Here is a 17830-nt window from a genome sequence, read left to right as displayed (position 1 = left end):
AGCGACTTAGCAGCAGCAGCAGCAGCAACACATAGTAGAAGCTCATTAAGTGTCAACCTCTCCTATAGCCACCTAAGAAGAACATAAAGGAGGTAGAAAGCCCAGGTCTTGTCCTCAGGAACTAAGAGGCTGGTCAGGAAGATGTAGACTCTGTAAAATCACCAGGGAAAATGCCTCTGAGAAGAAACCTAAATAGTATGTTAACTAACTCTGTCCCTACATTACCACCAATTCTGGAAATGAAAGACAGATTTTTTCATTGAAACATGTTTATACTTAACGTTTATACTTAATATCCAGAAAGCTTTCTATAAACTAACAACCCTTCTTCTTGGAGGAAGTGGAGGATTTGAGTTTTAAATTAGGCTCAAACACACACACTCACATGAACATTATAGTGACTTAGCATTCATCAGGACTTTCATCTGAAAGTTGTGCAAATGTTGGCTCCATCTGGTGACCGCTCATAGAACATGTTATTCCTAGTGTTTGCAAATAATTATCTAAATAGAAATCTGCTTGAAAAGATTCCTTTCAATGTGTATACTCTGAAAAGTAATTTCCTTGGCCATTTTATGTATTAAAGGAATTGAAGACCTTCCTTACATTTACATGTCCTCATGCTGTTTGAAGTGCAGGTCATGGTTGTAGAGTTTGAATGCTAGGTCCATGCCAATATGATCTCTATCAAGAGCCTCTTTTTGAAGAGGTTAGTATTTAAAACCTCCAGTGGTCTTACATCATCAGGTTTCATGGCAAAAGCAAGGGCCTTGAAGCTAATAAGACTTAGGTTCTATTTCATACCCTTTGGAATGAGATGTTCAGGATATGCAGAGATGGTGGTAGTCACGTTTGTGTAGAGGATGTAGAACCTTCTGGAATCAAGGATTGATGGTTTTCCCTTTTCACATTGGCTGCAATTAAAATATCTCTGATGATTAGGATTGTCCAAAGTGGTAAGCAGGATAAGAAAGGCCACATGGAATCTCCCCAAGGGACACTTACTAGGAAAATGAAGCCCAGTCCTATGCCATTGTCTCCGTTATCCTGGGGAAGGAGATGTTTCTGGACGTAGTTTGTGTCTGAAGTTGGAACTTGAATGCTTGCTCCTTGGTAGTGAGCTTAGCAACACTTTGAAGGAACTCTTAATAACCTGCTGCATGTCTGCTGACTTTACATCTCACAAAGTTTCTGGTGTCACAAGCAGGGGCAGTTGTGACTGCAGGTTCCTTCAATGATCAGCTTCTGGAGGTGGTTGTGCTAATCTGAAGCCTCAAGGTGGCGCTTGTGAGCTTCCATTTCATTAGTGAAGTTGAGGAGTGGCGGGTAGGGAGTAAGGTAACTCCAGATGTGACAGTCAGAGAAGGGGACTGATGGAGTGCTTAAAGGAGTCTGGAGCTGGGGGCTCTTAATCACTTCTCCCCTTGGAGAAGTAATTAATCAGTAGCAGAGCTGGGACTTGAATGCAAGGTCTTGTTCTGCCTCCAGTCCTGATCATCTCCCCAGTCTGACTGTCCCTAATGAAATGATGTTTGGGCATGGAGGAAAGAGGAGTAATTTATTTAGGTAATCTTTCCAAAATTCTTGCCTGGAGAATCCATGGACAGAGGAGCCTGATGGTCTACAGTCCATCAGGGTTGCAAAGAGCTGGACATGACTGAGCAACTGAGCACATGGGACAGTGTCCTCATGTCCCAGTAGTGGGGAGAGGAATTTGCTAGAACTCAAGGAGTGGCAATAAAGATTTTTCAAGTCCTCTCCTTTGTTTTGAAAGAATTACCCCCCAAATTAAAAAAGACTTTTTTTCTTAGAATATTGTTTGCATTTCCTCAAATGTATACTTTGTAGACTTTATATTTTTGGGCTCCAAAATCACAGCAGATGGTGACTACAGCCATGAAATTAAAAGACACTTGCTCCTTGGAAGAAAAGCTATGACCAACCTAGACAGCATATTAAAAAGCAGACACATTACTTTGCCAACAAAAGTCCTTCTAGTCAAAGCTATGGTTTTTTCAGTAGTCATGTATGGATATGAGAGTTGGACTATAAAGAAAGCTGAGCACCAAACAATTGATGCTTTTGAACTGTGGTGTTGAAGAAGACTCTTGAGAGTCCCTTGGACTGCAAGGAGATCCAACCAGTCAATCCTAAAGGAAATTAGTCCTGAATATTCTTTGGAAGGACGGATGCTGAAGTTGAAACTCCAATACTTTGGCCACCTGATGCGAAGAACGGACTCATTTGCAAAGACCCTGATGCTGGAACAGATTGAAGGCAGAAGGAAAAGGGGATGACAGAGGATAAAATGGTTGGATGGCATCACCGGCTCGATGGACATGAGTTTGAGCAAGCTCCATGAGTTGGTGAAGGACAGGGAAGCCTGGCGTGCTGCAGTCCATTGAGTCACAAAGAATCAGACACAACTGAGCAACTGAACTGAACTGATACTCTGACCAAAGTAGTAGACCATGTTAATTACCAAGACAGATACCCTCCAGGGGAGCAGCTCTGCCTCTGGTTCTAAATGCTATAGTATCTTCTTGCTTAAGCCTCCACACATTCTTCATTCTATAGGGACTAGTCTGAAGTTTGCTAACCGAGCCCTTTCTTCATAGATGGTGAAAATTAATACTATAAATAAGACTCTGGTAGTGTCGAGGGTGGTAATAATTTTTGTTCTTAAGAGAAAATATATTCCTGGCATTGTAGAAATATAATTTGGATATTTCTATTTATTATTGAGACTGCTAGGTTTAGAGGAAAATGGAAAAATTATGCTTTCTGCTCTGGGTTATTGGAATTACAAATCTGGCTTATTTTGAAGATCTCTTTTAACTACATTTTGAATGAATAAACCAATAAAAAAGGACTATCATAGACCAATATAAGTTATTATATGTATCTCACTAAATTAAATTTCTGCCCCAGATCTCTCCATAATGGTAGTTTCTAAAGAATTACATTTGGTTCAAGACAGTTATGTGACACTATTTTGTTATTAGATAAACTTTATTTTTTATTTTTTTTCTTTCAAAAACTAAAAAATAGAAGTTTTTATTGAGTTCCTTAAATTACTACCCCGTGGTTTTTCTTCTTATTGGAAAAGTTCTTAACCGTTCTTAATTTGACCAAAATTTTAAAAAAGCAATGATATTTTGTAAATGTGTCACAGACACGGCTGACAGAACCCAACTTTTTGTAGGACCTTCATCTGAATAAAGTCGTGAGTTTTTCAAGTCTTCCAGTAACTGTGCAGAAGCCAGACTGCCACGGTCCGTGGGAGATGGGTTAGACAGAGAGATGTTCTTTCAGTTTTTCCATGATTTCATTCATTTTGTCGCCTGGAATTAACATCACAGTTCGCAGGGGCTTCATTGGTACATCATCAAAGGACCATCGGCCTCCCAGACACGTGTCGCTCTCCTCCTGCACTGAGTAGTTGAACTTCAGGATTGCCTTCTGGTAGAAAAATTCTTCTTCCACATTTGCAAACATTAACTCTTCTTTCTTTTGGTTGCTCTGTTTCTTCTTGGAATTGCTTTTTCCTGCTTCCACAAACGTCTTGCTAATCAGAAGGTAGAAGTGACACTTCCCACATGGCTTGTTAGTTCTGCGTACCTCTGCTAGTTCTTTCTGAAGCTGCTGGTGCATGGGCAGTGCGATCTGTGCAGGAACGTTAATGAATCTCTCACTCAGCAGAAAGCCCACAGGCCTGGAGGTGTCGTTGAAAAGCCTGTCCAACTCCTCTACCGTGCTCTTCTCACAATTCTTCTCACAGAGGCGCAGAATCAACTCCTTAATTTGCTCAGCACAAGGGGTTCCCTTTCTTTCAGTTAAATTTAAAAGACTTATGAAACCAAAAATCTCATCTTCATCCACATCGTCATCGCTGTCTTCTGAAACATCCGTTTACTTAATCACACTCCCGATATGGTTCTGTTGAATTAAGAGATCTGTGAGTTCTGCGGTGTTCACAGGGGCTTTTAGAAAAAGCTGCTGTAGTAACTTCTTAATTCCATCATAATCGTTATCTGAGATAGAATAAGCTTCAAATTCAATATTCACTTCCTCATTGACGACCTCGTCCTCTTCATCTTCTTCTTCATCACTGTCGTCTTCGTCCCCCTCCTTCACTTCATCCTCCTCTTCCTCATCGCCCAGAGCCGGGGGCATGCAGCTCACAGCACGCCGGCTTCGGCCGGGACCTAGATAAACTTTAATTAGGGAGCATGACTATGATCCAAGAAAGTGTTTTAGCTTATTTAGCTGAACTGCATTTGAACAACCAGAAAAATTGTTTTAGCCAGGTTTCAAAATGTTTCTGGTCCATTCCAAAATGACTTAGACAATTAAACTACAATAATCAGATATTACTGAACACTTAACAGTTGTACTTAGAAAACTATGTACCGATGATAGCATTTATTAAAATACAAAAAGAAACATTTTCAATGCTAATAAAACATACAGTATTGAGTAGATCATTTAAAATTTGTAAATATCTGTTTTAGATATATCTTCGGGTTGGTTTTAATGTGTATGTATGTGACACAACCGACATCTTCACCTAAGATTCTGTCAGGTTGATTTGAATTATGTCCTTTCTCAGAAAGCCAGAACCCACTTTCCAAGGTCTTAATGAATTCTACCAATCCAACATTGCCATCTAGGGTTAGTCAGGCATCTCAGCAATCGCCTTCTACAAGGAGATCTAGTACACGGAAGGCAGAATTTTATGGGTGTTGTAGGAAATGAAAACAATGATTGTCCTTTGTTTGTTTAGTGTCCTTTTTCTGCTATTCACATGTGAATAGTGTTTTATGTTGAATTTCTTATATGAAACTTAATAACCTGAGTGAAGACTACTTTAACACCTAAGGGACAAAGACACACTGTTAATTTCTAATGTTAGCTAGGCATTTTCATTGTGTGACAATGTCTATGTTGAGTCACAGTCATGCTTCATCCTCATAACAAGCTGAGTATTGTCTCTGTTTTTTCACATATGAGAAAACAAATATAGAATAGTTAAGTAACTTGCCAAAGGCTATACATTTAGGAACTGATAGAGCCAGGCTTTTAAATCCTGGAAACAGAGCCTCATACTTAACCAGCACTATTGTAAAAGAATGAATTTTTTTTTTTTTTTTTTGGTCTTTCTCTCTGTTCTAGGTACTGGTGGGATTCGGATCTGGTGAAGGCCCTCTTCTCTGTGTCCTTACATGGTGGAAAAGAAAAGAGAGTGTGTTCTCTGGTCTTTTCTTTAAAAGCCACTCATTCTCTTATGGAGGCCCTACTCTCATGACCTCATCTATCCCTAATTGCCTCGCAAAGGCCCCATCTTCAAATAGCATCACATTGGGCATTAGAGCTTCAACATGTGAATTTGAAGGGGACACAATTCAATGAACAGTAAGAGAAGGGTCCTCCAAGGGGACCAAGCAGCTTTCTGGGTGCAATGAGGGGAAAAAGATTCCTCATGTTCTTGCCTCTTGATAATTAAAATTTTTTTGGTCATCCTTCCACTATCAGGGCCAGATCATGGGGCTTTTTATGCCATGAAAGGGAAAAGATATCCACCTGTAGAAAGAAGCTCATGTGATTGGCAAGAAAGAAGTTATGACATAAGGAGAGTTGTTTCTAGAAGGGAAAATAATTAGAAAGTCCTTCTGGTACTAGAGGAATAATGGGGCTGAAGAAAAAAAGGAGGGCCAGATAAGTGTTTCTTGGTCTTCATGTTCCCAGGGTTGAACATGGGTTGGGTGTGGCTAAACATCTAATGGCACCCCACTCCAGTACTCCTGCCTGGAAAATCCCATGGATGGAGGAGACTGGTAGGCTGCAGACCATGGGGTCGCTAGAGTTGGACACGACTGAGTGACTTCACTTTGACTTTTCACTTTCATGCACTGGAGAAGGAAATGGCAACCCACTCCAGTGTTCTTGCCTGGAGAATCCCAGGGATAGTGGAGCCTGGTGGGCTGCCGTCTATGGGGTCGCACAGAGTTGGACACGACTGAGGTAACTTAGCAGCAAACATCTAAACAGGTTTGGGGCTGTCAGAGAGTGTCTGCATTGAGGACTGTAAGCTGTGGAGGGAAGCCTTTGGTTTGTGATGGCACGTTGTTCAATGTGGCACCATTGCATGGGCTTAATTCAGAAGTGAATGTTAGGGAGACATGTTTCCATGGATGGGCCTGACACAGTGCCTCTCTTCCCTGTGGCCATCACACAATGGAAAGTCACAAGTAATGCGAGACTGTATGAAGTGGAAAGGAATCTGGAAGCTGAGAGGACTGATAGGTTACAAGCAACCTGGAGTCATGGAAAAAGAGGGCACAGAGTGCAGGTCCTTGTGAATGGAGGCATGACTAGAGGTCTGCAGCCTTGTTGGTGGATACCAATATGAAAGCCACACAATGACCAAATGGGGTAAGGCCTGCAAAGACCCAGAAGATGGTACATGGACCAGAGGTCCTTCCCCACCTTGTCATCAACTTCTCTTGAACTAAGAGGGAAGGAGTATTGGTTAGGGAATCCCTTAAAAGGAAAGAAACCATCATAATGAAGAGTCTAAATCTGAAATGCACTAGGTCTTTACCTTAAGAGAGCATTTAAAATGCAAAGAAATGCTATTATTACCTTTATTTGGCAGAATCAAGTGTTCCTCCCCAACATTATCCCAACTCCACCTCAATGACCATCAGCAGAAATGGAGCCAGAGCAAGCTGGAGCAGGATGAGGACAGTTGTGGAAAATAGTGCACCTTTTAATCATTATAAATTCTGATTCTGCTGTATCATATTGCTGTATGGCATAAATATTAGAAGTCAGTCTGGCAAGTTGCGGGATTCCCTGGTGGCTCAGACGGTAAAGAGTCTGCCTGCAATGCAGAGGACCCAAGTTCGATCCCTGAGTTGGGAAGATTCCCTGGAGAAGGAAATGGCAACCCACTCCAGTATTCTTGCCTGGAAAGTCCCATAGCTGGAGAAGCCTGGCAGGCTACAGTCCATAGAGTCGCATAGAGTCGGACACAACTGAGCGACTTCACTTTCACTGGCAAGTTAAGCAGTAACCTACTTCTCTTAAAAATAAACTGACTGGCCTGACCCTTTAGGTACTAGAAATTTCTTGAGCCTTGAGCTGGTATCAGTGAGCAATTTCTGGCCACATTTTCATTCTCATTGAAAATCCCCAGTAGAGTGGGGGAATGACTGGTAATGCCTCCCACTTCTTGTTTTTATTTTTAGTTATTAATTTTTTGTTTTTTTAAATATAAATTTATTTATATTAATTGGAGGATAATTAATTTACAATATTGTATTGATTTTGCCATACACCAACATGAACACTTCTTGTTTTTAAAGACAGATAGGCAGCTGGGCTATGTGTCCTGCACAGGTCACTGACTAGAAAATTCATTGACACCACCAAGGACCTTTGTGATCTTGGGAATATTGCTTAACTTTTCTGAGCTCCAGGTTCTTATTTACAAAATGGAAATAATAGAAAAATAGTATTTGTTGCATATAGTTTTTGTAAGAATTGGTAAGCAATGAGACAAATATACTATGGAATATAAAACTATTATTGTTATTGTTAATATTATTACCATTGCTATTACTGTTGTTATTACTTGGGTGCATTTTGAACTAATAGTTGGAAGATCCTATTGTGGATAAATAATCTAAGGATGTGCAAAACTGTGTGTATGGTTTTATCAAATACTACCTCATTACTCTCCTAAAAGCCAAGGCTGTATAATTCAATATTTTATTGTATATTATTTCATTTTAAAATTATTTAGTTGATTCTTATCAACTAAATGATCATTTATACAGGCACTGTATCTTATAGCACAAATACCCATTTCTGCAGCCAAGGTTCTAACATGATATATCTGGTATATACAAAAGCTATAAAAAATATGAACTGGAGAGTAGAAGTATTCATTTTCAACCTATTTATGAGATAGAAAAGTTCTTGAAAACAATGCTGAACAAATAATATGGGAAAGCTATATGCATATAAATTAAAAATTAAGAAATCAAATCCGGTAAAGCTCTTAAAATTTTCAAATCCTTTCCTTTATTTTCTTTTTTCATTCACTGCTGGTTTATTTTACTGCCTTTCTCCCTTATTATTACAAAAATAATACAGCCTTAGGCTCTTTGCATTTTAAAAAATTAGCATAAAATACCCATTATTTGTTTGTATTCACCCAAAGACACCAAGAAAAAAAAAACCCAAAACCCCACAAAAACATCAAAACAAAAAACAAGACAAAAAAAAATACTCATTATTCTATACACTTTAATATCCTGATAGATAGCCTTCTGCTGCTGCTGCTGCTGCTGCTGCTGCTAAGTTGCTTCAGTTGTGTCCGACTCTGTGCAACCCAAGAGACAGCAGCCCACCAGGCTCCCCCATCCCTGGAGCACTTTTAATATATTTTAAAAATGATCGATTGCTGTGGCCAAAACTTCCAGAACTATGTTGAATAGTAGCGGTGAAAGTGGACACCCTTGTCTTGTTCCTGACTTTAGGGGAAATGCTTTCAATTTTTAAATGCAAATCAAAACCACAGTGAGGTACCACTTCACACCAGTCAGAATGGCTGCGATCCAAAAATCTGCAAGCAATAAATGCTGGAGAGGGTGTGGGGAACCCTCCTACACTGTTGGTGGGAATGCAAACTAGTATAGCCACTGTGGAGAACAGTGTGGAGATTCCTTAAAAAATTGCAAATAGAACTACCTTATGACCCAGCAATCCCACTTCTGGGCATACACACCGAGGAAACCAGAATTGAAAGAGACACATGTACCCCAATGTTCATCGCAGCACTGTTTATAATAGCCAGGACATGGAAGCAACCTAGATGTCCATCAGCAGATGAATGGATAAGAAAGCTGTGGTACATATACACAATGGAGTATTACTCAGCCATTAAAAAGAATTCATTTGAATCAGTTCTGATGAGATGGATGAAACTGGAGCCGATTATATAGAGTGAAGTAAGCCAGAAAGAAAAACACCAATACAGTATACTAACACATATATATGGAATTTAGAAAGATGGTAATGACGACCCTGTATGCAAGACAGGAAAAAAGACACAGATGTGTATAACGGACTTTTGGATTCAGAGGGAGAGGGAGAGGGTGGGATGATTTGGGAGAATGGCATTCTAACATGTATACTATCATGTAAGAATTGAATCGCCAGTCTATGTCTGACGCAGGATACAGCATGCTTGGGGCTGGTGCATGGGGATGACCCACAGAGATGTTATGGGGAGGGAGGTGGGAGGGGGATGCATGTTTGGGAACACATGTAAGAATTAAAGATTTTAAAATTAAAAAAAAAAAAAAAGATTGAATCACACTTAATCTTTTGAAAATTACCAGAAGTTATATATAACCAGTTCTATCCTGCGGACATTCAGGTTGTTTCCTAACAGTCCTTTCTGTTGGATATTAGGTTATTTCCAATTCATTACTGTAACCTACTGCTGCTACAACAGATTACCACACATTTAATAAACAGCACTGTTGTTCTCTTACAGTTCTGGAGATCAGAAATCTCAAACCAGTCTCACTTGGCTAAAGTCAATATGTCAACAGAGCTGGTTCTTTTTAGAGGCTCTGAGTGGAGAATCTATTTCTTTGCATTTACCAGCTCCTAGAGACTGCCAGCATTCCAATCTCTGTTTTTGTCACTTTGCCTTCTCTTTCGCATATACCGCCCTGTATTTCCCCCCATATGAAGACACTTAAGATTACATTATTGGACCTGTATGGATAATGCAAACATTAACTTAATTACTTCTGCAAAGTCTCTCTTGCTATGCAATACAACCTATTTCCAGGTTCTAGAAATTAAGACATGTACATTTTGAGAGGCAATCATTCAAAATGTATAAAATGTATAAGCTGGTAGAGTAGTCTGGGAAAAAATACTAGGAAAAAATCCTGAAAATTTTATGAAAAGTGATAAAAATGTTTAAAAACATATGAATAGTTATAAAACTGCCAAAATTTCTGGTACTGCCTAAAATAGGGATCAGTGTCCATTAGTGTCCATTTCAACCAAGATGTTTTTTGATCAACCTGCTTTCCATGAAGTAGTCTCAAGTCCACCATACAGGTATAAGGAAAAGTGAGTGAGTAGACTGTAGTGATAGGGCTGTGTATCTCAGGATGCAAGCCTCAGACGAAGTGAAAAGTAAGCTGAGATGTGCAGGAAAAGACAGGAATCAGGAGATGGGACAAATGGGAGAAAGTACCTAACAACACAGAGAAGGTGGTGTACATGAGAGTGAGGAGGACCTGCAGGTAAAAAGAGGACATTATCTGTTTAAGGAATTGAAGGCCTGTTTATGTGGCTGGTGGTATATTTTGAGTTGACAGTTGAGGTGGTTGCTGCAAAAGTGGGATCTGGTTCATCAGCTAGGGGCTAGATGAAGCCTATTGTTTATGGATTTTTATCTTATGGCAGATACAGGGCCCTGGAAAGATGACTTAAGTCCTCAGATACATGGACTTAACATTGATAATATGGAAACATTCCCCAGCTGATCTGTCGATTTAACACAATCCTTATCAAAATTTCAGCACCCCCTCACTCCCACAGAAATTGATGAGCTGACCCTAAAATTTATATGGAAAGGATCCCAGAATTGCTAAAAAAAATCTTGAAAAAGAAAAAGTCAGAGGACTTACATTTCCTGATTTCTTACTGCAATAGTGAAGATACTAGAATAGTGAAGATAAAACAACCTTGACATACAGATAGACATATAGACCAATGGAATAAAAATCCTCATATTTACAGGCAATTGATTTTTGACATGAGATCATGATAATTAAATGGGGAAACAATAGTCTTTCCAACAAATGGTACAGAAAGTTATTTACAGTTTAATAAAGTAACATGAACTTCAGTTCAGTCTCTAAGTCGTGCCCGACTCTGCGATCCCATGAATCGCAGCATGCCAGGCCTCCCTGTCCATCACCAACTCCTGGAGTTCACTCAGACTCACGTCCATCGAGTCAGTGATGCCATCCAGCCATCTCATCCTCTGTCATCCCCTTCTCCTCCTGCCCCTAGTCCCTCCCAGCATCAGAGTCTTTTCCAATGAGTCAGCTCTTCACATGAGGTGGCCAAAGTACTGGAGTTTCAGCTTAAGCATCATTCCTTCCAAAGAAATCCCAGGACTGATCTCCTTCAGAATAGACTGGTTGGATCTCCTTGCAGTCCAAGGGACTTTCAAGAGTCTTCTCCAACACCACAGTTCAAAAGCATCAATTTTTCGGCGCTCAGCCTTCTTCACAGTCCAACTCTCACATCCATACATGACCACAGGAAAAACCATAGCCTTGACTAGATGGACCTTTGTCAGCAAAGTAATGTCTCTGCTTTTGAATATACTATCTAGGTTGGTCATAACTTTTCTTCCAAGGAGCAAGCGTCTTTTAATTTCATGGCTACAGTCACCATCTGCAGTGATTTTGGAGCCCCCCAAAATAAAGTCTGACACTGTTTCCACCGTTTCCCTATCTATTTCCCATGAAGTGATAGGACCGGATGCCATGATCTTCGTTTTCTGAATGTTGAGCTTTAAGCCAACTTTTTCACTCTCCTCTTTCACTTTCATCAAGAGGCTCTTTAGTTCCTCTTCACTTTCTGCAATAGGCCTTATCTTATACAGAAAAATCAACTGAAAATAGACCATAAGCCTACATGTAAGAGTTAAAATTTGAAAATATCTGGAAGAACACAGAGCTTTCTTTGAGTCATTAACTACTAGGGACATGCAGATCAAAACCACAGTGAGATACCACTTTATTTCCACTAGAATGGCTATAATAAAAGGGACGGGTAATAACGAATAGTGGCAAGGATGTGGAGATATCTGAACTATTGTACATTATTAGAATATAAATGATACAACCACTTTAGAAAAGAATTTGGCATTTTCTCAAAATGTTAAGCATATAGTTCGCATATCAGCAATTCCACTTCTAGATATTTACCCAAGAGAATTATAAACATATGTCCACACAAAGACTTGTATGATAATGTTTATAGCAGTACTGCTCATAACAGCCAAAAGAATGGAAACAACCCAAATTTCCATCAGCTCATGAATGGACAAATGAAATATGATATATCCATAAAAGGGAAATTTATATGACAATAAAAAGGAATAAAATACTGATGCATGCTAAAACATGGATGAACCTTGAAAACATTATGCCAACTGAAAGAAGTTAGAAAATGATCACATATTATACGATCCAATTTATATAAATGTACAGAATAAGGACGTCTTTTTAGCATCAGAAAAGTAAAATTAATGGTTGTCTGGGGACAGGGGTGATGGTGGGGGAGAATGGGGAGTGACTGCTAACAGGTATGTGTTTCTTTTTGGAGTGATGAAAATGTACTAAATTTCGATTGTTCTGATGATCACACAACTCTGTGAGGATAGTAAAACCTATTGAACGTACTTTATAAATGGGTGAATTTTATGTGCATAAATTATGTCTAAATAATGATATTAAAAAAATGAAATCTATTACATACTACAACATAAATAAACCTCCTGACATTATGTTTTGTCAAAGAAGCCAGACAGAAGAGGCCACGTATTTAAGATTCCATTTAAACAGAATGTCCAGAATAGGCAAATCTATAGAGCCAGGAAGTAGATTTATGTGGTTGCCTACAGAGTCGCAACTGAAGCGACTTAGCAGCAGCAGCAGCAGAGCTTGGGGTGAGGGAAGATTGGGAAATGAGGTTTCCTTTTGGGATAATGGAAATGTTCTAAAATTACATTGTGATAATGGCTGCTCAAGTCTGTAACTACAGCAAAAACTATTGAATTGTGCATTCTACATAGATGAATTTTATGATGTATAAATAAATCTCAGTGTCTTATGGTGTATAAATCTCAATAGAGCTGTAAAAAAATTTTTTTAGTGGCCTGCGGGTTGACATGGTCAACTTCCTTCAGTGTAGAGATGGATTAGAAAGGTGCCAATGTGGAGGGCAGGAAGGCATGCTAAATTTTTCAGCTAAGAGTTAAAGCTGGTCAGGTTTTTTTCAGTTTCACGTTTGGCTAAAAATAGGTGCTTATTCTCTAGACAACTGTGATGATAATGGTTTCCTAGCTCCAGTCAGTTGCTTACCATCTTCACCATTTTTTGTCACAGCCACAACTCACTATAGCTATATAATAGGTGATGCAGCCAAGGAGAAAAGGATGCTTTTGTTTCTGTATGTTAAGAATCAGCTGATTTAGAGGCAGAGAATTAATCAAGCTGTCAGATTATTTCCTTGAAAATAAAAGGAGCAAAAGAAATAATAACATGAGGCTTTCTTAATTCAGCAAGGCAGCCATTTAAAACTTTGTATGCGTGCAGTGTCTGAGTATCTCTCCTTGGCTATAATTGAGGCTTTCTCTATTTAGACACACGGGAGACACTTCTGTAACAAGTGGTAGGTATTGAGTTGTTAAAAAAAGCAAAAGCCTGCTTCTTATGCACCTCATGGCCTCTAATCAATAACTTGCACCTCATATAACAATACACCTCTGAAAACTGATTCATTTTTAGCCTTCTTTCAGGTAAGCCATAATGTCATAATATCAAAAAATTCAATAGAGGTAATATTTTTTAACTGTTGGAGACATACATTTAAAACAAACCCTAGTGTATATTCTAAAGACAGCAATTTAAACATATGCAATTACCTGTGGTTCGTTTCTTGACTGTTTAGAAGGACAGCTCCACATGGGAAATAAGAAAATGGAATAGATTAGTGTATCCATTCATCTGATGCTATGGCATGCGGATTTGAAATGATTATTAAGGTAAGAGAATGACAGAGAGGAGTATAAAAGCCGAGCAGTATCTAACAAGCTGAGTCTGACCATGAGACTGAAATCTACTGTGAGTTCGCTGCTGTGTCTATCAAGCTGGGGCTTTGGAGAGGCTTGCAGCAATGTTTATCCGCAGTTAATACAGAATTTGAGCCTTTCCTGGAAGCCTTGTAAACAGCCTTTAAATACTCTTTTAGCCTTTGTTATTAAGACAGTTCTCATAATCTTTAGGGGCTCAGGTGTTTTCCTTTGCTTGAAGGCAGAGACAAGTCTGGGCAGGATATTGTTCTTGGAAGGGAGCCTGACCTTTGCCAGGGCCCTGGGAGAAGAGCAAGGTTCAAACAAGCCTGGGAGAGGGCTGTGTAAATATACAGAGCACAGACTAGGATCTAAGAACCTGGGTGTGACACCTGGGACTAAATACCTGCGGCCGTTTGCATCGACATTCTGATGTCTTCTGCCTTGATCAGGGGCTCTTTGAAATCAGAGTCCTGTGGAAATGATAATTATGTTCAAAGTATTATTGAATAAACAATTTCACCTTGATAGTTAACAAAACAGCTTGCTATTGCTGACAGCATGTATTAGGCTATCATTGCATTGAAGGTTAGAATTCTCATCCCACACCAGAACACTGCTGATTCCTTTAGAACCACAGACTCTGAAAAAGGCTGGTTAGTCCAAAGAGATGGAGAGAGGTCTGGACAGTGAAGGAGCTGGATCTAATACCCATCCTCCCAGACTTGGTCTGTGTCCTTTCTCTCTACTACAATTCCTCAGAAAGGACACAGGCTTTGGTATCTGCATGTTAGCATGTATTAGCCATGTGAACTCATTTGTAAAGTGAACAAAAGAAAACCAGTCACATGGGGTGTTATGAGGGCAAGGTGAGTCGTGGGACATCCATCCCTGTGCAGTTAATAAAACCACTCTAAGAGCACAGATTTTTTTTTTCTATTCTCTGTATCATGTTTGATGAATTCTGCTACATTTGAGGATGTAGTCATGTGGACCAAGCAAAATATACTAGCATCCTGGGAACTATAAAAACACTGGCCACCAGATGCTGCTACACAGATCAGAAGCCTCATCATCATTGAATCTAGTTCCTGACCTAGAGGAAGAATAATGCATGTGGAAGCAATTTGTACAATATAAAGTGCTATAAAATGCAAATTTTATTATTAATATAACAATCAATTTAAATGATTTTAATGGTGCCTAGTGCAGCTTTTGCCTGGAGGATGAAGATGGCACAGATTTGGTAATAAATGTATCTTTGTACAAGGGTAGCCCTTGGCAACAAGAGGGATAATTGCTTAGAAACAGCTGTCTTCTGGTAAAAAAGAAGAGCAAAAACGAGTGAGGAATAGTTCCAAACAGTTTTGTGAAAGGCCTAGACTAAACCTTTGCAGCTCATGAGAGGATTCTCAGGCTGTTGGGGAGAAGCAGTTTGTCACCCAGAGTGCCGCTGTGTTTATGTGAAGCCAGACTCTGAAGTCTATACTGGAAGAGATTTTCCAGGGAATCTTTTCTTTAAGTTCTTTCATTTCAGTATCATTTTGAAGTCTGAGGGTGAAACGTGTAGCCCATAACATTTTAGAAAACTAGGACTAGTTATATATTTGACAAACAGATGTCAGTCAGGGCCAAGGTCATGCCATCCACTAGCTTGCTTGTGAGGGTCTAGTCGGCTCCGGGGCACTGTGGCGTGGGCATGCAGTTTCACAGGTGAAGCGGTGATGGGGACTCTCTTGAGGGGTTCCTCAGGGGCAGGTAGAGATTACACTTAACCAACAGATGAGTACTGGAAATCCTTTAGGAGATGACCTCTGTGTGGATGGGTTGGTGGGACCCAGGTGAGTGAGTGATGATGATATTAGGGGAGTAAATGTGTGTGTGTGCACACGTGCAAGTGTGTGTAGACAGTATTGTAGTGGAATGTGCATGTGTGGAGGAGTTGTAAAAAGGGGGAGTTTCTTACAGTAGTATTTTTTCTATTTATAAGTGAAATGTAAGAATATGGTAGAACATGTGGGAAAATATAGAAAAGTATAAAGAAAATTAAAATCAGCTGCAATCTACCACCAAAAACTAATTGAAAGTACTGGATGAGCGTCAATCTGGGCCGGAAATGAACATGGAAATATAAAAATCCTTGGATCATTAAAATAATAGGAAAAGGGATTTGTTTCCTACTTTTTTCTTTTTCTCTTAGTTTGTAGTGGTTTCTTCTAGTGCTTCTAATGGAGAAATGCATATGAACGAGCAGTAATATGTTGGTAAATTTTAGAAGTTTAGAGTACTATTGTATACGGTACTTTGTTATCTGTTACCTTCATGGTAAGCATATTCAGATTTTCTGTTGTGAGTAAATATATTTCTAAAATATGACTTGAATCACTTCTTTGTTTTCCATCATGTGAATTGATTGTAATTTATTTTAGAAACTCTTTATTGTATACATTTTTTGATTTGTTCTTTTTTTTCTTTTACTGTCAGAAATAAACTGTGTTCAGTATTCTTTTTGTTGTTGTTGTTGTACCGTACAGCTCGTCGGATCTTAGTTCCCCGACTAGGGATTGAACTTCCCTTCATTGGAAGCAGATTCCTAACCACTGAACCACCAGGGAAGTCCTTGTTCTTGATATTCTTATATACCATGTTTATGTGCATCTCTATTGCTTCCTTGGAGAAGGCAATGGCACCCCACTCCAGTACTCTTGCCTGGAAAATCCCATGGACAGAGGAGCCTAGGAGGCTGCAGTCCATGGGGAAGCGAAGAGTCGGACATGACTGAGTGACTCCACTTTCACTTTTCACTTTCATTCATTGGAGAAGGAAATGGCAACCCACTCCAGTGTTCTGGCCTGGAGAATCCCAGGGACAGGGGAGCCTGCTGGGCTGCCATCTATGGGGTCGCACAGAGTCAGACACGACTGAAGCGACTTAGCAGCAGCAGTAGCATTGCTTCCTTGGAATAAATACTTGGAAGTAAAATCACATGATCAAAGGGTATAGTCATTTTTTATGCTCCTGATACATATGACTGGACTGAATCCTGAAAATACCCTTATAAATTTATACTCCCAGGGGAGATGTTTGAGAAGAGACAAAGAAGCAGATGAGATCTATGGTGAACTGACCTAGAGAAAGAGATTGGAAGATATCTCTGAGAGGGGCCAAGCAAGAAGTCACGAGAGAGGATTCTCAGGCAAGAACCCAGAAACTCTCAGGGATTTGTCCCTGAACCAGTGACAAAGTCAGCAAAGTAAGCTGAGGGCAACACTTCACCTTGAAGAGAAGATGAAAGAAAATGATGTACATGAAAAATATTCCTTGAACTCTTAATAGGCTTTACAGAATTTTTCTAGGGTAACTCACTATCATCCTAGTGACTCATAAGGCACTTGAGGCATAGAAGTTAGTGTGAACTAACACAAGTGGCAGAACACAGATTCAAAGTGATGTCTTCTAGTCCAACGCTTCCATGGTTTTCCATTCATTTTTTTCTATACCCCTAAGGATAGAGTGTGGCCTGATGTCTCCTGTCTTTTTTACTTCATAATGAAGCAGAATGCTTTTTTTACTTTGAGAGCAAGGGCAGCTCCCAGAAACCTGGCTGAAGTGAGAATGAATGAGGCCGATAAACAGGAAAGGGATAGTTTCTACAAAGTGATTCTATTTGAATCTCAAAAGCCTCTATTATGTCATTATATATTATTGCTAAGCATAAGAGATTCTTATGAGGCTCCTTTCAAGAGGATTACTCAGCTCCTAGTGCAGGTCCACAAATTAGGCTCTGTGATTGGTTGAGACACGACAATGAAGTCGCAAGCAGTGGCAAACTGAGTCCACTGGGGAGGGGCCCACACACACTCACTGGGAACACTTTAGCAACGCATCTGTTAAAACTTTTGACAGTGGTCATTTCTCCCA

At 39.6% G+C, this 17830-nt stretch overlaps 1 pseudogene; it reads right to left on the bottom strand.

Moving 5' to 3' along the window:
* Positions 3258-17822, bottom strand: LOC102178114 (annotated as a pseudogene).

Source organism: Capra hircus, chromosome 1 (assembly GCF_001704415.2).
Source record: "Capra hircus breed San Clemente chromosome 1, ASM170441v1, whole genome shotgun sequence".
NCBI lineage: Eukaryota > Metazoa > Chordata > Mammalia > Artiodactyla > Bovidae > Capra > Capra hircus.
The sequence above is the reverse complement of the archived record's forward strand: the minus strand, read 5'-3'. Positions and strand labels throughout refer to the sequence as shown.